The 24010-nt window shown below is 35.1% G+C and overlaps 1 long non-coding RNA gene across 1 annotated transcript; it reads left to right on the top strand.

Annotated features, from left to right (window-relative positions):
* The first annotated feature begins 258 nt into the window (after positions 1–258).
* Positions 259–1725, top strand: LOC125867906 (uncharacterized). The gene is made up of 3 exons (XR_007446690.1): positions 259–410; positions 498–538; positions 1294–1725. It is a non-coding gene; the product is annotated as an uncharacterized LOC125867906 (long non-coding RNA).
* The last annotated feature ends 22285 nt before the right edge of the window (positions 1726–24010 follow it).

Raw genomic sequence — 24010 nt, 5'->3', positions numbered from 1 at the left:
CAAATTATATTGAATGATTAGTGTACGTCTCCTATGACGTTTGACTATTTTAAAAAGAAAACTGTAAATCTATATTTATTGAAAAGTAACTCTCTCAATTGAGTGGGCTCCCTTTCCCTTTTGCTCGAATTAGCCCAATCTCCAAACTTGGCCCAACACCATCTTCAGTCACCACATTTAAGCTTTGCAAAACCCTACTCCGTTGCCGCCACCGTAGCCTTGCCCTGTAGGTTTTTTTTTCTGTTCATCGATGAAGAAGAAGATATCCAATGCAAATACCAGAAAAGGGAATCAGATTAGCGATGTTTCCAGATGCCAACAAAAGAAAAAGAAGAAATTCAATGCAAATACCACTCGGATTAGCGATACCAAAAAGTTCAATCAGAAGAAATCACTTCATACTTGCCAAGGTATCCATTCTTCTAATTTTATTATACTCTGTACTAGTTGGTTGGATGAAGCTGGCTAATTTTATTTTTTTGAAAATTAAACTGCAGAGAAGAGCGTTGCAGAGATTTATATTGTTGCTCATTCTCAGGTGATTCACTACTTGTGATTCAGTTTAATTGTTGTTTTTTATTTATCTTATATATATATTTATTTATTTTTTGGTCTAGGGATCAATTTTTTTCAACAAGACTTGATGATGGAGATCCTTAGTTACCCGTGCGATATCTTTTCCGATTCAAATGTGTTGCAAAATCTTGGGATATAACATTTGATCCTTACTTTAAGATGAAGCATCAATGCCATCATGCCGATTCCACAAAATTTCTACTTGACCATTGCAACCTCAATAGGAAAAATAACTTCTATTCTACTTCTTCTCTATCCTCCCTTGATGATGTACAAAAACTTGATGATCTCCCTCCAAAGAGTCACATACTCTTTGGTTCTTGTGATGGCTTGGTTCTTATCGGGGTTTCTAGTCGTTCTAATTATCAGCTTCTATTGTGGAACCCCTCTACAAGAGAATCAATACTACTTCCCCCTCCGGAATTTGGAATATTCAATTCCATTTTTGCATTGGGATACGATCAAACTACGTGGTACTTACAATTCACGATGACATGAAACTAACCCCTGTAGACCCACACTGTGGAATTCTTGCCCTAAAAAGTGCTTCTTGGAGAAAAGTTTGTATCAAGACACCTAAGTTGTTTTGCCCATGTAGGGATAGCTTTGGTACCTGTATGGTATATGTACATGGAGCATTTCATTGGCTTCCTTGCTGTTTTCTTGTGGTTTCATTAAGTATTTCAAATCAGACACTTATAGAGATACCATTTCCAGATCAAATGTGCTATAATCGGCGGCCTCCCAACCTTGTCATCAAATAATGTAGCGTTTCAGTATTGGAAGGAATGCTTTGTGTTTAATCTTCCTCTTGGAGAAGGATTTGTGGGGTGGATACTACTTTTATGTTGTGGGCAATGAAAGACTATGGCGTCAAGAAATCTTGGATTCAGTTATTTAAAATTAACTTTATCGGACTTGATTCAACCAAATCGATTTATAGGTTTCCGTATGGTGATGTACTATTTGACGTCTACACTTTAGACGAAGGAGGGTATTTTAGGTCATTCAGGACATCCAAAGGACCAATTCAATTATGGTTTGATTGGTTTCATTCATTTTATGAATATAGTAACACCTTTCGTGTAATTACTTTCACGGAGAGTTTAATATCTCCAAAATCACTTCTTTAATATTTGATTGAAACATTTTTACGTAACAAACTCTTGGTCTTGTACTAAATTTTATTTTGTCATTTCTGAATTGATCTAATTTGTTGAATGTACCAGAATCCTGTGAGGTTAAAATCATATGTGAAGGCAACGAAATGTGTTTTTAACCCTTCACTCTTAAATTAGTATATTATAATATGTTACTAAATTATAATGTGAGTTCTGAGTTTAATTGTTGTTGGTTGGACTTAGACATTCTATGTGTTTTTAATCTCTCTACCTAATTTTTTTTTTTTTGTCTCTATCCCTCTAGGGGATAATGGTGTAGCCACATGTAGTGAAGGGTGGTCAATCGAACGCCTATTTAGAAAATTATATGAAGTATATAGGTCAAATTCATTGGGTTATTGGCTATTATGAGCCTTATCTGGTTTCATTAAGATGAGGTATATGAAAAAGATACCTTTACTAGATCCAATGTGGCATCATCGTATTTGTTGCGTTGGGTACTTTTATGTTGTTGATAGTGAAATGTTATGGTATCAAGAAATCTTGGACTCAATTATTTAACATAAAAATGTCTGATCTTTATATAGCCAAGTCCATTTAAAGGTTTGCATATATGGTGATTTGCATTAAAGGACTTCAGTCATTAAGGTCTAAGGACATCCATAGGACCATTTCGATTATAGTCTAGCTCATTGGTTAAAGGTGGTAACATAGTTGAAATAATTACTTTCAACGAGAGTTGATCGATCCAAAATTACTTATTTAATAGTTGGTTATGCATGATTGAACTTTGTTTGTTTCAATAAAATCACTCAACTTTATCTTGTAAAATTATTTTATATGGTAAGTTTGACTGAGCAATTTTATAAAAGAAATATTCAAAGTTAAGTGATTTTATTGATATAAAATAAAGTTGAATTACTTTACAACATAATTCCTCAAAGTTGAATGACCTTTTGAAATATTTACTCCATGTTTATGCTGATCATGTACCAAACTCTTGGTCTTATGAAGTTTATTATTGATCTCTCCAAAATTACTTGTATTCACGTTTATACTTTGCAAGTAAACTGCATATTCAAGAGAAATTTGTAGGCATTAGGAAAGTGTTGTTACAAAGAAGGTGAACTTTACAATGCAACTTACAAATTCCTACTTTCTCACATGAGTTTCTTCTCAAAATCTTCTTCCACTACATCAAAGTAATCTTTGGCGGCAATTAATTAACAAAAATAGTTTAATTACCGCTAAATATGTATATTTAGAGGCAATTAGCACTCTTTGAAATGTCCCTAAAACCTATTGCGACATTGGATCCAATGACAATTAACTAATGTTGGTAAAGACTTTATACTCTTTGTTAATATGCATATTTATTACCGCTAAAATTGTTTTTGTTACAGTGCCCGTTAAGTGAATAAATTCCATTGTTCTAACAAAATGGTCGCAATACATCGATGTCTTCTTTGGCTTTATTGTGGAAATTGTGATTTAGATAAAGACTTAAAGAGTGGTTACATAGAGAGATTAGTGTAGGCAACATAGTATCTATCATGTCTTGTTTAAAAGTAGTGAGGAAATAAAATTAGGTGGTACATGATAAAGTATTAAGCATTGTGACACATGAGACTTTTTTATTAAGAGAAAAGAAAAGTTTTTTTTTTTTCAATTGAAGACGACATTGAAAAGAAATTGTTTTATTTATTAAGACGCGTCTTTGAAATTGAGTTAATATGACATTCAAAATTTATCTATTTGAATTCCTAGTTAAAAGAGTCTAATTGAAACACTTAATTATGAATTAATGTGTTAAACTGAAATAAGACTTAGAGCCTGTTTGACATTACTATTGGGAGGCTAGAAATACTTATTTTGAGAAAAAAAAATACTTTTGTTGAAAAATAAAGTGTTTGGCAAATCAGTACAAGTGTTTATAAATGAAAGCATAAACAGTTTTTTTGTTGTTGGGAAGAAGCTAAAAATTTCTGAAAGTAGAAGCAGAAACAATTTTTTTTCTCAAGACTAAAATATTCTTTTCATCTATACATATTTACCAAGATATTTCTCTTTAATTAATTTGTATATTTCATAAATTTGGTTAAATTTCATTAAAGAATTTTTTTTATTTTAGATAATAAATTTTATATTTTATGTACGTTTATATATTATTATTTTATATATTTTATGTAGTTTTTTGTAGGACAAGAAAAAGGTAACAACAATATTTTTTCAAAAAAATTAGGAAAAAGAAGACAAAAATAACAATTAAAGATTTCAGCCTCCCAAAAAAGGTATAATATTGATTGAAAATTTAAACATGTAAATTATAATTTTTAAAAAATAAAATAAAAATTATAATAGATATTTAAAAAAGTTTGTCTCTATAAAATAGTCTTAATATTAAAAGTACATTGATAGTTGCCTTTTTTCATAATTTGACTTTTGAAAGCATTTTAAAAAAAGATTAGCTAAACAATTTTTTTTTTTTTATCAAAAACACTTTTCAAATGAATTAGCGAAACAAGAATTGTTTTTTTTTCAAAAGCACTTTTCTAAAAAGTACACCTGCCAGTATGTCAGTTGTTAATTATTCACATATAATTGAGAAATAGCTTGTTTTATAGTAGAAAAGAGAGCTTCAACATGTCAGTTTATGAGTATTAAATAAAAGTTTGAGAATATTAAAGTCTTTACAAAGTTTTACAAAATAAAGTTGCTTAACCGAGTTATCTTTTATGCTTTATTAATTGGACTCCATCAAGAGCTCTAAAAATGTCCATCCTTTTATCACTTAATTATAAAGCATACCCCTACAATTTCATGGAAGCTGAAGATAGGATGGGTTCCATTAGTCTTTATAGAATATTTTAAAATTTGTTTGGCGAATAGAAGCACACTATTTTTATGTATTGGGCATAAGTTAAATATTATTTTGTGTGTTAATTTTTAGTTATTCATTATTAAAAGATAGATCTTATTTTTACTTGTTATTATTAAAATGCCAAGTGAGGACAATTATTTTCTTATATTTTATTTTTAATATTAATTACTTATTTTTAAAATTATTTTTCAACACCTAATATTAAATATTAATTAATAGGAGTATTTTGTGAAAAAAATAATCATGTTAATCATTATATCCTTAATAGATAAATGTGACAAATAAAATTGAGGGAATATATACTTCAAAGTTATATTGAGAAAGTAATTTGTGGAAATAAATAAATAAGGAATAGAACCAATAATACGAATCGATGAAAATGTTATCCTCCAATTTGTTGGGATTTTTATGTGAAATCAATTCATATCAATTAATTATAATTAATAACATGTATAATTGTTTTTTTAATTTAAATCTTATATTAAAATATTTTCTCTTACACTTGTTCATTTTAGCAAATTAAGAAAAAAAAATCGTATAATATATCTTTTTCATTAAATAATTATATGAAATACTAATGGTCAATTTTATTAATATTTTATAATTTATTTTTATAAAATGAAAATCTATCCAACCTATAGTTTTAATTAAAGAAACCTAATAATTGATTTAGCACAATTCAATGTGGTCATTATTTTAGTTTCTAAAATTTGACTAAATATATATATATATATATATTATTGGGCCGTGCTGACACAGACCATTTTCGCGAGTAGTATTATAGTAATGTGCTAGGCAATGTACATTTATAACAAGTAAGATGGACATAAATAAGATTGTAACGTGTGTGGGTGGATTAGGCATACATCATGAGTTTGAATCATGGTATAAATCAAAACTCGGTTTTTAAATCGAGAAACTCATATATTCTTTGAGTGTTGAATACAAAATGAGAAGAAAACCAATAAGATAATCATGCAAAAAAATAAGTTAATCACGCGATGTGTTCCTGGATAATTGGTTGCTTCCTCTTGCGCTTGAGAGTAGGTTTAAAAAAATGCAAAGTATCCAAACATATTGAAGCTAAGAAAAAACGCTCTTGCAATACTGTAACAAATTGTTGTCGTTTAGGATAATATATATGCTAACCAAATTCATACACCCTAGAAGGAGAACTTCACCAGTTTTTGTGAGATGCAAGATCTCTGTTTGTGAGACAAACACATGGCAATTAGTAGGCAAGTTGCAAATGTTCAATAACCATTTCCAGCCATCTTGTGTTAAGATTAAATACTTTCAGGATCTTGAACACAATAATCTTACATAGAGAATGTTAGAGGCACATACATGATGCAGAAGACATTATCACAGAGAGAAGTGGAAACGTTAATCGTAAATTGGTTTCTACCTCCTTGCCCTAGCCTTATGTTACCACAACCGTCAGCGATGGAATTAATGTAGAGTATATGTGGTAACCCTAATGGGTGGAGGGAGGACCAATTTATAGAGGTTATGACTTAATCTGGTACGTCCATCAAGTAACCAATGTACGGACGAGATCTATTCCTTATTAAATATTATTTATGGTATTACTTGGGTTACAAGTAAACTTGGGACATAAGTAAGAAATCATTAATAATAATTAATAATAATTCTTACATTCTCCCACTTGGCCCAATGACCATATAACATTAATATTTCATAAACATTAGTGGCGCATATAATAAATCTCTTCTATAATGTCCATCATACATACCACAATATAACAAACTACTAATGCGAGTTATGGCGGTTGTACATAAATTTTAAGCTACATACTTCCTTCCATATACTACTACATTAGGAACTCATCATACTAGGTTCATAAGCTATAAAAACATATAACATTATGGTGCACAATAATGTCTCATAGAGACTTATCTTGTAATATCTCAAAACAATAATGTATACACCATTATGAGAAACAAGAAATTCATTAATGTATATCAGAAACACATAATTTGAGCTCAGAGTGTAAAAAAATCATAAATGTATCAATCATAAGTACAACCAAGACCCATTCTTTGAACATGTTCTTTAAACGTCTTTGGTTGTAAGCCTTTTGTTAACGGATCTGCTATCATAAGATCAATTCTAATATTCTCAAGTAACACTCTTTGTTTCTGAACTTCCTCCTTGATAGTAAAGTACTTTAATTCCATATGTTTGGCACCTTTGGAATACTTATCGTTCTTGGAGAAGAATACTGTTGTAGTATTATCACAATAAATTTTCAGCGTCATGGTAATGGTGTCGACAACCCCAAGTCCTGAAATGAAGTTTCGCAGCCATAATGCATAAATTGTGGCTTCATAACATGCCACAAATTCTGCTTTCATTGTGGATGTAGCAATTGCAGATTGCTTAGCACTCTTCCACGATATTGCTCATTCAGCTAATAGGAACAAGTAACCAAATGTGGACTTTCTAGTGTCAACGCATCCAGCAAAATCTGAATTCGAGTATCCAGTAACTTCTAAGTGATTGGATCTCCTATACATGAGCATGTAATCCTTCGTTCCTTTCGGTACCTTAAGACTTTATTTGCAGCTTTCCAGTGAGCAATTCTAGGGTTACTTTGATATCTTCCTAGCATTTCGACCGCAAAACTAATATCCGGTCTTGTGCAAGTTTGAACATACATCAAACTTCCAACAATAGAAGAGTAAGGAATTGTTTCCATTTCTTTTCGTTCTACATCATTTTCTGGGCATTGCATGAGATTAAATTTGTCCCCTTTTGAATAGGAACTATTCCTGAACAATTGTTCATGTTAAATTTCTCTAGAACTCTTTCGATATAACCTTTTTGAGACAGTCCCAATAATCCTTGTGATCTATCACGGAATATTTCTATCCCTATCACATAGGATGCCTCACCCATATCTTTCATTTCAAAGTTCATAGAGAGAAAGTCTTTCGTCTCACACAATATGCCTAAATCATTAGCAACAATTAAAATGTCATCAACATACAAGACTAAAAATATAAACTTACTCCCACTAATCTTTTGGTATATGCACTGATCAACGGTAATTTCCTTAAATCCAAAAGATGTTATGGTATCATTAAACTTTATATACCATTGTCGTGAGGCTTGTTTGAGTCCATATATTGACTTCTTTAGTTTACACACCATCTGATCTTTTCCTTTAATTTTGAAACCCTCTGGTTGGTCCATATAAACATCCTCCTTGAGGTCTCCATTAAGAAAGCCAGTTTTCACATCTATTTGATGTAACTCTAAATCATAATGAGCTACCAGAGCCAAAACAATTCTTAATGAGTCTTTCTTTGAGACCGGTGAAAAGGACTCTTTATAATCAATGCCTCCTTTTTGAGTGTATCCCTTGGCACCAAGTCTGGCTTTATATCGTTCAATATTACCATTAGAATCGCGTTTGGTCTTGATCAAGACCCATCAACATCCGATTCTTTTAGAACTTTCTGGTAATTGAACAAGATCCCAGACTTTGTTGTATTCCATGGATTTTAACTCTTCATTCATGGTATTAATCCATTTATCAGACTCAGTGCTTTTTATGGCCTGTGAAAATGAAACCGGATCTTTATTAATTCCAATGTCAAAATCTGACTCTTGCATATAAATCACATAATCATCTGAAATGGTTGATTTTCTTTCTCTTTGAGATTTTCTTAATGGCACTGTTTGTGGTTCATTTGCGTTAGATATTTGTGAGTTAGTTCCTTCTTGAAGTGTTTCACCCAAATATTGTTCAACATTGTTAAAGTGTTCTTCAACAAGAGGAACAACATTTGTTATTGGTGTGGAAGTAGGTACATTTATGGGCAATGAAATATTTACCCTTACCTCATTCATTTCCACACTTTGTCGTTCAACACTCCCACTAACTTCACCATTCTCAATGAATTTTGCATTACCGGTTTCAGCAATTCTCGAACTATGATTTGGACAGTAAAACCTATACCCTTTAGATTTCTCTGGATAACCAATAAAGTAACCACTTACCGTTCGAGAATCTAATTTCTTTTCATGTGGATTATAAACTCTAGCTTCCGCTTGACAACCCCAAACATGCAGGTGTCTTAAACTAGCTTCCTTCCCGTCCACAGTTCAAAAGGGGTCTTTGGAACTGCCTTACTAGGAATCCTGTTTAATAAATATACAACGGTTTTAAGAGCATACATCCACAATGATTTGGGTAATGAGGAATTACTCATCATACTCCTAACCATATCCATAAGTGTTCGATTACGCCTTTCTGCAACATCATTTTGTTGAGGTGTTCCTGGCATAGTATATTGTGCACATATGCCATGTTCTTCAAGGAATTTTGCAAATGGACTTGGACACTGTCATGATTCGTTATACTTTCCATAATATTCACCATCTCTATCTGACCCAATGATTTTCACTTTTCTATCTAATTGTCTATCAATCTCATTAACGTACACTTTGAGAGCGTCCACTGTTTGAGATTTTTCTTTCAACAAATAGATAAATCCATAACGTGAAAAATCATCGATAAAGGTGATAAAATATTTTTCTCCACCAAAAGATGGAACACCAACGGGTCCGCAAGTATTAGTGTGTATAATTTCAAGAAGCTGAGTGCTCCTTGTGGGATCTTTCTTGGTATGTTTGGTTTGCTTTCCTTTAACGCAATCCAAACATATATCAAGATCAACACAATTCAAATTCGGAAGAATTTCATTCTTTACTAAAAAGAAGGAAGATTTTTATTCATATCACCAATATGCTACTTTCTTACTTGAAAGGTTTGATCAAGTGTTCTTAAATCACATCTCAAGAGAAGAGAATCGCATGGCGGATGCTTTTGCTAACTTGGCCACAACAATGGCACTCGAAGAAAATGAGACAACAAAGGTGCGCGTATGTCATCGATGGGTTATTCCTGGTTGTCTTGATCTTAAAATCAATGAAAGCCACCATATATCTATTCGAGTGGTTGAGGAAGAAGATTGGAGAAAACCACTGATTGAGTATCTTGAACATGGAAGGCTGCCTGAGGATCCACGAGTAAGAGCAGACATTAAGAGGGCACCACAATTCATCTTTCACGAAGGGATATTGTTTCGTCGTTCTTATGAGATTCTTACGGTGTCTTGACAAAGAAGAAGCTCAACAAACAATGGATGAGGCATATTCTTCACATGTGGAGCACACCAATCAGGGCCTAAACTTCATTTTCGCATCAAGAGGATGGGCTATTATTGGCCAACAATGGTGATGGACTGCTTAGAGCATGCTAAAAAGTGCAATCATGTCAATTCCATGCTAATTACTTTCATCAATCTCCAGAGGCTCTGCATCCAACTGTAGCCTCATGGCCCTTCGATGCATGGGGACTAGATGTTGTTGGACCTCTTCCAAAGTCGTCAAAAGGACAAATGTATATCTTGGCTGCCACTGACTATTTCTCTAGATGGGCTGAAGCTGTACCATTAAAAGAGGTAAAGAAGGAAAATGTTGTTGCTTTTATCTAATCAAACATACTGTTTAGATAAGGCATACCAAGATGTATAGTTACTGATAATGGAACACCCTTCAACAATAAACTCATGAGTAGTTTGTGCGAGAAGTTCAATTTTAAGCAACATAAGTCTTCAATGTACAATGCACCTGCCAATGGTTTTGCTGAAGCTTTTAACAAGACACTTGGTAACCTGTTGATGAAAGTAGTTGCAAAGAATAAAAGGGACTGGCATGAAAGGATTGGTGAAGCTTTGTGGGCATATCGTACAACCTTTAGAACGGCTACGCAAGTGACTCCATTTTCATTGTTGTATGGCGTAGAAGCAGTCCTTCCATTGGAGAAGCAAATTCCATCATTGCGAATAGCAGTCCAAGAGGGACTTACAACTGAAAGTAACGCTCAACTTCATCTAGCAGAGTTGGAGGCATTGGATAAGAAGAGATTGGAAGCACAACAAAGGTTGGAGTGTTATCAAGCTCGACTTGCGAGAGCATTCAACAAGAAGGTGCGACCTCAATCATTTCAAGTGGGAGACTTGGTCTTAGTAGTCCGGAGACCCATAATCCTCAACAAACGCATCGGTGACAAGTTTACATCAAAATGGGATGGGTTGTGTGTTGTGAAGGAAGCATATTCAAGTGGCACTTATAGAATTGTAAACCAAGACGGTGTAAGAGTTGGTCCAATCAACGCCAAGTTTCTGAAGCAATACTTCCCATGAAGGTTGCCTACGCTCCTTAAGGTATGAGCATAAATTTCATGTTACTCCTGGCCCTCAAGAGTATATTTGTATGGCCCAAAAAAAACTGAAATAAAATAAATAAAACTCATCATCTTGAACTATGATATGACTTGATCCTCTTCATCGAGGTACGCAAGCGCTTGGAGTAATCACTCTAGGCTCAGTCACATGAGTAAAAAGAAGGGTTTGGTGGCCTTGCATGATCATCACACTAGCTCTTTAAAAGTTATATAACTAGCACGTGAGTTCTAATGCGTCACAAATGAGCAGAGGAGAAGAGTTAAGCAAGGCATCGTAGCTAACTTCAAAGGCGTATTTGTAAGAATCCGTAAAAAATTTTACCATGATTTTTACATATATTGCAGTTCTTGGCGTCTACTTCGCAACGTAAAAATGGCTCGTGATTCATACATTTTTTCGCTAAGTTATGAATTTTCTACCACGACCACTCAAAGTTGGAAAAAAAAGAGATCATCGTATTTTGGAGTTGATATGAGCACTTCAAAGGCCTATTTGTGAAAATTCATAAAGATGTTGATCATCATTTTTACACACATTGAAGTTCTTGAAGCCCTCTCCGCAACAAAAGAAGAAGCTCGTAATACAAAAACTCCTACATCGAGTCATGGATCTTCAACTATGATCGCTCAAAGTTGCAAATCAAACATGCTAGATTTGGAAGTCAACTTCGGGTATTAATCTAATCAATTTATATGAATTTTTGATATGCGACAGACTGATGAATTCCATTGGTATTGGATCAAGTGACTTGCGATTCAACTTGAGTTTTATTTGCTTGCTGTAGAGATAATTTTGTGTAATTCACTGATGCTTTAATAAGTTACTCAAATATAGGGGCATCTTTACCTACAACATCAAATCGGGATACCCTTCGGATCAAATCCCTACTTATGTTGAAATAGTGTACCCGCAAAGATCATGATGTGAACACTCCAAGCTCAAATGGTGTACCCGCAAAGATCATGATGTGATCACTCCAAGCTCAAGAGACAAGTTTTTTTTGTTGTTGTCAAGAGCGAAAAACGTTGAGGGATTGGCATTCTGGGCGTATAGTCAACTTGAAAAATTTATTCTTATCAATTTGGAATGAATTTTGTTGTAACTTCTATAAATAGTGTTGTTCTTGATGCGCTCGTCGCAATAAAATAAGAAACTCATAGTTTATCACTCTTACATCGAATTTTGGACTTCACACAAAAGACGTGTTCGTCACATTGAAACAATAATTTCATAGTTTCAGAATTTGAGCTAACTTTGAAAATACATCTGTATTAATCTGGAAGGCTTTTGATTGTGATTTTTACATATGTTGTACATCTATGAGTTATGCTTCCAACGGAACCAGAATCACATCGATGCCGAGTTATTGATCTTCTCCCAAAGTTGCTCAAAGCTGAAGAGTTGAGCGAGGCAGAATTTGAGCAGACTTTTAAAAAATACATCTGTACTAATCTGGAGATCTTTTGACCATGATTTTTACATATGTTGTATTTCTGTGAGTTATGCTTCCAATGAAAGAAGAATCATATTATTTCGATGCTCCCACATCGATTTATTGGTTTTCTAATGTAGGTGCTCAAAGCTGAAAAGTCGATCAAGGAAACATTCGAGCTAACTTTGGAATAATAGTCGTACTAACCTGGAAATCTTTTGGTCATGAGTTTCACATATATTGTATTTGTGTGAGTTATCTTTCCAATGAAATGACACACTAGTTATTTGAATGTTGCTTCTGCGAGTTACTGAATTTCAAACATAAGAGCTCAAAGCTGAAATCTTGGGGAAAGTTGTCCAGCATGTAGAGCAAGTTACAAATTACATGACAAGCATTTGAAATAGAGAATTAAAAGAAAACATTTGAGAAGAAAAAAAAACCACACTTTAATTCATTCAAGAAGGATTGTCAATACATCAGAACAATGTTCCAGAAAACAAGCAAGACAAAAAAAAAACACACAATAGAACAAGAAAATGAAAGAGAATGTCCTTATGCAGGATAAAAGACTAAGGAAATAAGTTATGACTAAGGATTTGGTGACGACTTGTCTCAGCATCCTCCTTTAGCTTAGCTAGTTCTTTTATTTTTGTTTCCGACAAGGGAATGATTTTCTCGATGGCACGAATTTCATCTTCACTGTTAGTGATAGTCTCTTGATTTTCAGACAACCTCTGTTGATGATCCTTAATAAGTGAGATGGTTTTCTTCTTCTTTAAAGTCCACACTTTTAGCTCTTTTTCAGCTCTTGTAAGGATTTTTTGAAGCTCTTCCAACTGTTTGTCCATATCAATTCTCTCCTCATTTGCGGTATCAAGACATTGTTGTGCAGCAGAAAGCAACTCTTGAAGAGAATCCCTTGTTATCTTTTGAGAAGTGGACAGCCTCGCAACATCGTAATCTTTATGTTTCTTGAAAAAATCTTCAAGAAGAACCTCCAAAGGAGAAAGGTTGATGATGTTAACTTCTCGAAGCCCTTTAAGAATCAAGGCAACACCTGCCTCCAACTCTTTGAGGTTTTCCGAAGATTCAACAGAGAATTGAGTAATACGCTCACATAAGGTATGCCACATTCCAGAAATGTAATATAAGTTGAAGCTTGAAATAGTCTTTTGTGGTTCAAAATTCGAGGCAATCCCCAACAAAGGGAGGATCAAATCCTTGGAGACATCTGAACATCCAATTTGGTGTGCTCCAACCCCCACATCAGTAGTTGAGATATTTTGAGAAGTTTCAACGTTTTCAGAAAAAGGGACTGTCAACTTTGTTAGTTGAATCTCATTTGCAGCTTGACTCTTAACTTTAGAAAGTGGGAAGTGAGAACTTTTTGCCACATTGAGGGAGTTCGGGCTTGTGATACAATCTTCAAATACATCTACATCGCTAGGGATGTCCCCAAGACCCAACTTGATAATTTAAAAAATAGAATTAATATCCAATGAGAAAAAGAAAAAAAAGAGGCAAGTTTAGAGAAATATTCAAGAGGTGATTTTCACCTAATGTGCCAATTCTGTCAAGGGCATTGTAGAACCAGCAACACCATCTTTAAAGATTGCAGTATCAATACTAATGGAATCCAATTCACTCGCATTGTTGGTTGTTCAAATCCTAATGCTTTTTCTTCAAACGCTTCCAATGTAGCTCTTGGCTAACGTTGCTCTCATTAGAGCTAGAGGCTGCACTAGTACTGATGCCAATCTCATGGAGTGAAATAAATGTTTTTGATGTGTTGCTACACGATGGTGCAATGCCAAGTAATTTTTCAACACTTTTACCTGATGAGCTGGAAGGTTTCTTCCTCTTGAGAGTTACGTTGATCACCTCGTTATCAGTGATATTAGCTGCCTTGGGAGTTTGTAAAGGACCCTTAACTCCATTATCCACATGTGTAGCCTTGCAATTCGAATTTTTAGACTTGGAAACAACTTTGACATATTGCGGAGGGATATTTGGTGTCACCGTGGACTTTAAAGAGTGAGGAAACTTTTCTTGAAGTTTGTTAGAAAATTAAGATTTGTCTAGAAACTCCTAGATTGGAGATATTTTGTATTACATATGTTAGAAAAGTAAGATTTGTCTAGAAACTCCTAGGTTTGAGATATTTTGTATTAGATATGTTACAAAAGTAAGAATTGTCTAGAAACTCCTAGGTTGGAGATATTTTTGTAGTAGATATGTTACTCTTGATTTAAAATGAGTGGTGGTTAGTGAGCCACATAGGTACATAGTTTGGTGTGAGTGGTTGTAATTCTCACACTTTATCTATAAATACACCATATGTAATGAAACATCTAGTGAAAAAAAAATTGAACTCAAGAAAACTTAAGCCTTTTTCTTCACTTTCAGATTTTCTGTAGCAATTTACAGCTGCTATTTCCTACTGTTTACACCTTGTAGACCTGAAGTTCTTCTTCCTTTTCGTTGTAACATGATATCAAATCCTATTTCCTAAGGGATCTGAATCAAATTTTGTTTGTTTCGCTCATCTACTTTCTGTTCCTTCTTGAATTTGCTTGCTGAAAAAAATTCATGGCACCTGAAAATCAACCAATGACAGGTCCTCTGACTTTTACCGGAGAGTATTATCACATATGGGCCATCAAAATGAAGGCTTATCTAAAGGCTCTCAACTTATGGGAAGTTGTTGAGCTTGGAGAACCTGCTGTCCAGCCATTGAGAGTTAATGCAACTCTCAATGAAATTAAGAAGTATGATGAGTTGGTGACTAGATCCCCACGAGCTCTCACCTGCATACATTCAAGTCTTACAGACGTGATGTTTACGAGGATTATGACTTGTGAAACAGCCAAAGAGGCTTGGGATAAGTTAAATGAGGAGTTTGAAGGCAACAGTAGAGTAAAGTCGGTTAGACTCTTAGCATTGAAGAGAGAGTTTGAGCTTTTGAAGATGAAAGACTCAGATAGTGTGAAAGAATACTCTTCAAAGCTGATGGAGATTGTGAACCAGATAAGAATACTTGGTGAAACCTTTCCAGATCAGAAAGTTGTCGAGAAGATCTTGGTTAGCCTTCCAAACAAGTTTGAATAAAAAATCTCAGCTATTGAAGAGTCTTGTGACTTGACTACTCTTACAATAGCCGAACTAATCTCCAAATTGCAAGTCCAAGAGCAACGGGTCATTATGAGAAGTGAAGGGATAGTAGAAGATGCCTTTTAAGCAAGGCATAAATTCAAACATCAAAAGGAAAGCAGAAAAGTCAGGTTGGATAAATCTGGAGAGGTAAAATCTGGTGGAAACCAAGGTGATTTGTCGATAAAAGGAAAATTTCCACCTTGTGGCATTTGTAAGGAGACAAACCACTTAGAGAAGAATTGTTGGCATAATTCAAAGAGGTCTCCAATTCAATGTAGATATTGTAAGAAGTATGGTCACATTGAGAAGTATTGTAGGCAAAAGCAAAATCAAAGTGGCCAGTCTTCCCATCGAGTGAATTTCGCAGATGATCACCAAGTTGGAAAATCAGAGGAGGAGGTTTTCATGGCCTCACACACATCACATATTGACCAATGTAAATGGTATGTTGATAGCGCGTGCGCAAGGCACATGGTGATTGATGAAAATTTGTTTGTTACCTTGGACAGATTTGATAGAACCAAAGTGAAGCTTGGAAATGGCGCATTGGTGGAAGCTCACAGTAAAGGGTCAGTAAAATTTCCTACTGACGAAGGTACAAAAATTATTAATGATGTTGTTTATGTGCCAAATTTAACTCAAAACTTGTTAATTATTGCTCAATTGCTTCATAAAAATTATTCTCTTAATTTTAAGGACAAACAATGTGTCATTTATGATCCTAAAGGATGTGAAGTAGCTAAAATTAGAATGATTGACAATTCCTTTCCAATTTCATGCTATCTATTGATACTTGCTCTTTTAATGTTGAATTGAGCGATACTTGGCTTTGGCACAAAAGGTTCAGTCATTATAATCTTAGCTCACTGGTGTATATGCAATCAAAGGGTATGGTGCTTGAAGTACCCAAAATTGACATGTGTAGAGATGTTTGTGAGTCATGTCAATTTGGTAAAATGCATAGACGATCCTTTCCTAAAGGAATTCTTTGGAGAGCTAAGGAAAAGCTAGAGTTGGTTCATACAGATTTATGTGGACCAATGAGGACGACTTCTTTGAGTGGAAACAAGTATTTTGTTCTCTTTGTAGATGATCTGACTCGAATGACATGGGTCTACTTTCTTAGTAGCAAATATCAAGTGTTTTCTGTTTTCAAAGAATTCAAAGCTATGGTAGAAAGGGGAAGTGGCTGTAAATTGAAGTATATTAGATTCGATAATGGAACTGAATATACTTCGTATCAGTTCAACAAGTATTGTAAAGATTTGGGTATCCAATAACAATTCACTGTTAGCTACACTCCACAACAGAACGGGGTTTCTGAGAGGAAGAACAGAATTGTGATGGAGATGGCGAGATGCATGTTGGCAGAAAAGAAGATGCCTAAGGGCTGAAGCAATCAATACCGCTGTCTATTTGCTAAATAGATTACCAACTAGAGCAGTCCAAGACATGACACCATATGAAGCATGAAAGGGTATCAAGCCGTCTGTAAGACACTTGAAGGTATTTGGTTCGGTATGCTATGCACATGTTCCTGATGCTAAAAGAGGCAAATTAGATAGCAAGGCAGAACTGTGTGTTCTGTTGGGCTATAGTACAGTTGCAAAATGATACAAAGTCTACAATGTTAGTAGTAAGAACGTGTTTTTTAGTAGAGATCTTGTAGTGGATGAGTCTAGCCACTATGATTGGGATCGAGATACTGTTGTGAAGAACCAAGGTGGGAGTACTTCAGCTGCAACTCCAAATCAGCAAAAAGGTGATACTCCCTCTAGTCCTATTGGTGGAACAAAAAACAATTCAGATGTTGAATTGACTACAGACTCTCCTGTTTTGAAGACCAAATCACTACCAGAAGTTTATGAGCAATGCAATTTTGCTCTTGTTGAACCATCATCATTTGAAGAAGCAGCAAACCACACAGTGTGGATTTCAGCAATAGAGGAGGAACTTGCCATGATTAATAAAAATGATACTTGGGAGTTGGTTGATAGGCCAGAAGAGAAGAATGTTATCGGTGTCAAATGGGTGAATCGAACAAAGTTCAATCCAGATGGCTCCATCTTCAAGCGTAAAGCTAGACTTGTAGTTAAAGGCTATTCTCAGCAGCCTGGAGTGGACTTTGGAGAAACGTTTGCTCCTGTTGCACGGCATGAGACAGTAAGGTTTCTAGTCGCTCTCACAGCACAATACAAGTGGAAAATCTTCCATTTGGATGTAAAATCTGCATTTCTCAATGGATTGCTTGAGGAAGACATTTATGTTGAACAACCTGAAGGTTTTACATTTTCAGGTGAAGAAGACATGGTGTACAAGCTTAAAAGGGCTCTCTATGGTCTTAAACAAGCCCCAAGAGCTTGGTATAGTAGGCTGGATTCTCATTTGCTATCTTAAGGCTTCAACAGAAGCATAAATGAGCCTACTTTGTACTTCAAAAGGCAAGCGGATGGGATGTTGATTATGATATCAGTTTATGTCGATGAATTGATGATTACATGTGAAAGTCCTCTTGCGGTTCAAGAAGTTAAAAATGAAATGCTAAAAGTTTTTGAGATGTCCGATCTAGGAGAAATGAAGTTTTTCCTGGGAATGGAGATATCTCACTTTTGTGTAGGAATTTTCTTGTCTCAAAAGAGGTATGCCTTGAATCTGTTAAAAAGGTTCAAGCTTGACAAGTGCAAAGCTGTTGCAACTCCACTTGTTGTGAATGAAAAATTAATGAAGGATGATGGCGAAGAGAGGGCAGATCCAAAAGTTTATAGAAGTCTAATTGAAAGTCTATTGTATCTAACAACTTCTAGGCCAGACATAATGTTCGTTGTCAGTTTGTTATCTCGATATATGCAAAGTCCCAGCACTAAGCATTTTGGAGCCGCTAAAAGGGTGTTAAGGTACATTAGAGGGACGATTAATTATGGAATTAGGTATAGAAATGTGGAGAATGGAGCTCTTATTGGCTATTCAGATAGTGATTGGGTTGAATGTTTGGATGATTACAAAAGCACTTCTGGTTACTGTTTTTCGTTTGGTTCAGGCATTTTTTCTTGGAGCACAAAGAAGCAAGATATTGTAGCATAATCTTCAGCAGAAGCCGAGTATGTGGTTGCTACATCTGCTACAAATCAAGCAATTTGGTTAAGAAAGATCTTGCTGGAATTGAATTTGTTGCCAAAAGAACCGACAATGATCTATGTGGACAATAAATCAGCCATTGCGATGGCTGAAAATTCGGGGCAGCATGGAAGAACAAAGCATATCAACATAAGATTTCATGCTTTAAGAGATGCCGAGAAGAATGGTGAAGTTAAGTTGGTGCATTGCATCAATGAAGATTAGCAGGCCGATATTCTGACCAAGGCTCTTTCCACTAAGAAGTTTGAGTTTCAAAGGTTGTTGCAAGGAGTTTCAATGAAAAATCTTAAGGAGGAGTGTTAGAAAATTAAGATTTGTCTAGAAACTCCTAGATTGGAGATATTTTGTGTTAGATATGTTAGAAAAATAAGATTTGTCTAGAAACTCCTAGGTCGGAGATATTTTGTATTAGATATGTTAGAAAAGTAAGAATTGTCTACAAACTCCTAGGTTGGAGATATTTTGTACTAGATATGTTACTCTTGATTTAAAATGAGTGGTGGTTAGTGAGCCACATAGGTACATAGTTTGGTGTGAGATATTTTGCTTATTATGTGGTTGTAATTCTCACACTTTATCTATAATACACCATATGTAATGAAACATCTAGTGATAAAAAAATTGAACTAAAAAAAACTTAAGCCTTCTTCTTCACTTTCAGATTTTCTGTAGCAATTTACAACTGCTATTTCCTAATATTTACACCTTGTAGACCTGAAGTTCTTCTTCCTTTTCGTTGTAACAAAGTTTTTCTCCTTTGGTTGGTAAAGAAGCACCATCCTTTTTCGAACCTCTCAAAATTATGTGGGTACTTCGTCTCAACAGAATCTCTCAATGGGATGGCCACCAGTTTGAATACTCACGATTCATTAAAGACCCCTTATTGGATGGACGCATTGGTATGATGATCTTCGAAGAGCTTCCAAGATGAACACATGAATCACATAGTTGCACCAAAGCTAGCAGTGAACCATCATAATGGTGCTCTATGAGTTCACCAGGAACATCTTGACATACCCAAATTGTAGACTAAATCGATGAGGGCTATAAGGCTCAACAATCAGTTCATCATCCAGCCTCAAAGTGACAAAACTTGAACAGAGGTCAATAAGGAAATCGCTCCAGGAAGTGGACAATTTTCCATTATCATCAATATGTAACTCTTTTCCTTGTAGCATGGCCAAATTGTGGAGGTTATGCACATTCACTTGTTGAAATAACTTGCAAGCGTCAACAAGGTCAAAATGTTTTGCCATTTTTTCTCCAGAAATCTGCCACATTCACACACCTCGTTGGGGGGTGGGTAACATGGTAGTAGGTCTCAAAATACTTACATATCCATCCATATACATAATGAATGGGAAGTAGTATGTTGCAAGAAACCAAGTTTGAAGAAGTGGATATATCCCTGAGGCCACGATAGATGCTTGCAAGGACCAAAACCTCCAAAGAAACTATTTCCCCATGAGCCATCAAGCTTGCAACTTTGAAGACACTAGAACGAATACAATCAACTTTCTTGTTAGGAAGAACAAACTTGGAAAGCCAACATGCAAGAAAAGCCGCCAGATAAGTCTCATCCCTGAGTGGTTCCTCTACGCCTTGCTAGATCAATAAAAGGGACATTCTGTTCTTCGGTTCGAGGCAAAAAGCTCATATCAATATTTCCAGAAGGATCATGATTCATCTTTGGTTTCGTACGATTCTTAGACATACTTAGTGAAGGCTCGACATATTTTCTCGGTCCCCTAAACCAAAACTTTGTCCATTCTCGAAAGGAGACTTCGTCAATGGCACCTTTGGTAAGTCGGTAGAATGTCGAAAACAAGAAGGAGCAACTTCTTGGGAGAAAAGACTTCCCTTGATAATCTACATGTGTTAACTCCTTAGCCGAGGGTATAACTTCATCATAAAAGGAAACATGAACATGAAGACCTCCAATGGTTCTCAAATCCCATAAAGAAATAGATAACTCTTCGACGAAGGTAGAGACCGTATTGGTGGATGGACGCCAATTCTCGCAAAAAGCCTGGAGAACATTTTCATTATGGTCATATGTGAACTTTGAAGAAAAGATAGCATCATAAGTCTTGATGTTATCCAGAGTCTCCTTGCAGCGGGCAAGCACATCTTCTACCCACTCCCAATAGCCAGACGTATAGCGAACCTCACCAAATCCGGAAGAAGGAACAGACCAACTGCTAATATTTTCATCACGACGAGGAGGGATCGCAACAACATTTGATGAGTGGAAGACTTGAAGAGGAGAAATTTTTCAGTTGTGACATTGTCGGAGAAATTGTCTGTGGCATCCTTCGTTTCTGTTGATGACCACTCTGGGAGATGATGAGAAGTGTCTAGCATCTTTCTAACAAGTGGGAAGGCGCCGATCACCGGAGGATGAACTTTCAAGGTGAGAAGTTTGGCGCGCGAATGTTGCTTATTCTCCACAATCTCAAGGCAAGGGTGTGGCGCATCTCGGTCACTAAAGTCCATTGTCGCTGCTGGAAATCAAGATTTCACAATGTGGTTCTGAATAAAAAAAGTTACATTGGCGAAAACACAATTGGAGTAATCAAAAGGCAAAAAGTTCTGACCATCATAAATGAGTTCAACCTTGCAAATTAAAACTGTAGAAATCGAAGGGGAATTTGGCTACAAATATTTTATATGTCGTAGTTCCATATTTCTAATTTTGGAAAAATCAAACAGCTTGTGATTTCAATTTTTCTACATAGAAATGAATTTTACACTACAGACGCACAAATCTGTCAATCAGAAACGGGTTCAACTTTGAAGATAAAAAATGTAGCAATTGAAGAGGAATTATATGTCGTACTGCCATATTTCTAGTTTCGGAAAAACCGAACGGCTTGTGATTTTGATTTTTCTACAATTAGAAATGAATTTTACACTACGGACGCGCAAATCTGTCAATCAGAAGTAGGTTCAACATTGAAGATAAAAACTGTAGCAATGGATAGAAGTTTGGCTGTGATTGTTTTTTCTATGTTATAGCCCCGTGTTTCTAGTTTCGGAAAAATCAAACGGTTGGCCATTTAGATTTTTCTACAATTAGATATGAATTTTATTCTACAAGCGCGCAAAGCTGAACCATCAAAACGGGTTACTGTTAAACAAGATTCTAAGTTACCTGAGAAAGTAGCAAGAGTACTTTGGTTGAAGTTTCTTTTGAGATATCATGGAGGCTGCGTCTCTCGATTTGATAAAAAAAAAAGCGACGTCACAACTGAACAGTTAAATACACTCGGATAACTTATTTTTTGCAGCGTCTAAAATTTTGTGTGATGAATTTTTTTATGCATTGGAGAGGATTATATAGGGATTCTTGTGAAAGATTTTTAATCCTTCCACAAGGCATAATAAAGTGAATTTGAAAGAACAAAATCTGATTTGGGTTGAGATATTCACTATCCATTTTGAAGCCACACCAATGTGGAAGGATGAGCCAAAGAGTTAAGGAAAGAAGAATATCTTTATTGACTTGGATACCAAAGGAAAGTTAATATTCTTTTTGTTTGACTCAAAATTCTAATCAACCTTCTTGTTTTCCTGACACCTTGCAATGAAGATCACATTAAAAAAAATGTTACCACTCACTAGACCCATCTATTTGAAATCAATATAAAGGGGCCACGTGGTTGTCGAGCAAGATTGTTTAAAAAAAAATTGCGATCACTACAAACAAATCATTTGTAGTGGCCTAGTTAGAATATGACGACAAGAAACAAATACTCTTGAAGTCTCAACAATGCATTCATGAAGACTTCAACTCTAGTCGTCAAATTTGACATGCCTACACGTAGAGAAGTCTCAAAAAATGAAAATGCATTCATGAAGACTTCAACTCTCGTCGTCAAAATTCAGCAAGCCTATACGTCGAGAAGTCTCGAAAAATGAAAATGCATTCATGAAGACTTCAACTCTCGTCATCAAATTCGACAAGCCTACACGTAGAGAAGTCTCAAAAAAGGAAAACACATTCATGAACACTTCAACTCTCGTCGTCAAAATTCGGCAAGCATATACGTCGACAAGTCTCGAAAAAATGAAAACACATTCATGAGTACTTCAAATCATGTCGCCAAACTTTGACAAGCCTGCACGTCGACAAGTCTCGAACTAAGGGTCATTTGTAGACACATAATTTTATTGGATTAAACTCATATGAAATTTGAATTAAATCCGTGCTTATTTGGTTCCAAGGTCCATTTCACCTTGAAGCCCAAAACTCATGCCACATGTCACAGTGACTAGGCATCCAAGACCAATAAGGTGGCGCCACGTGTCCAAATGAGGTGGTAGTCTCAATCAAGTGCAAGAACCAATCACAACATGCCAAGTGTCAAAATGACATCCTTTGGCCAATCATATGCAACCTTATCCACCCTTACAACTATAAATAGGGGATGGACATAACATTCTAGGGGGATCAAGAACACTCTTCAACAAGCATTCGGCAATTGGAGAAAGCTACAACATCAACTACATAGCTCTTCGAAGGAGTGGTCAACGAAGTTCTTCTCGGAGATCGACTTGAAACGACGAAGTACTTTTCGACGTTCCCGGAGATCAACAACTTCTCAAGGAGGTCTACATCATCCAACAATTCGAGAAGTACGCTCCTGAAGGTCCTCGAATCTTGGAGAGGCTTAGGAGAGAAGAATCAAGAGAACAACATAATTGTACTCACAACGATTCATCAAAAAAAATTACATTTTTCTTTTATTTATTTTGCTTGCAGTCAATTTTTAGCGCTTAAGGAAATTTGATGCGAACAATAATGTCTTGAAAAATGTAATAGGGAAATGACTCTAATTAATGATAAGGATAAATTAGGAACTAAGTGTAAAATTATCCATGAATTTCATAAAGTGAACAAGTATTGTTGAACATCTATTTTTAGTAAAGTATTGTTGGACGGAGGGAGTACTAATTACAACAGAAGTTAAGGTGTCCCTTTGATTCTCAATATTAGATTTTCAAGCTTAAATGTGAAATCATAAACCTATATATTGGAGTATAACTTTGTAAATAGTGTAGTTTAACTTCTACAAAATTACAAACTTCATTAAAGAAAAGGGTAAATATGAAAAAAAATCAAATATTTCTCTTGAACTTTGAACAATTCAACTGTTTTGAACAAAAAACTCTTGAAATTCAATTAATATGGAATGAAGGGATTAGTAAGTATTACTCCCTCCGTTTAAAAAAGAATGACCTCTTTCCTTTTTTGGTAATATTTTAATTTTAGTTTTCCACATGACATGTTTAAAGCCACAAGATTGAAGGGCAATTTAGTACATTTGACATAATTTTAATTTAGGTCCACAAGATTCAAAAGTGTTCTTTATTTTCTAAAACTCTGTGCCAAGTCAAACCAGGTCATTCTTTTTTAAACGGAGGG

This window comes from Solanum stenotomum, chromosome 6 (assembly GCF_019186545.1).
Source record: "Solanum stenotomum isolate F172 chromosome 6, ASM1918654v1, whole genome shotgun sequence".
Lineage (NCBI taxonomy): Eukaryota > Viridiplantae > Streptophyta > Magnoliopsida > Solanales > Solanaceae > Solanum > Solanum stenotomum.
This window is presented reverse-complemented; position numbering and strand designations above follow the sequence as displayed.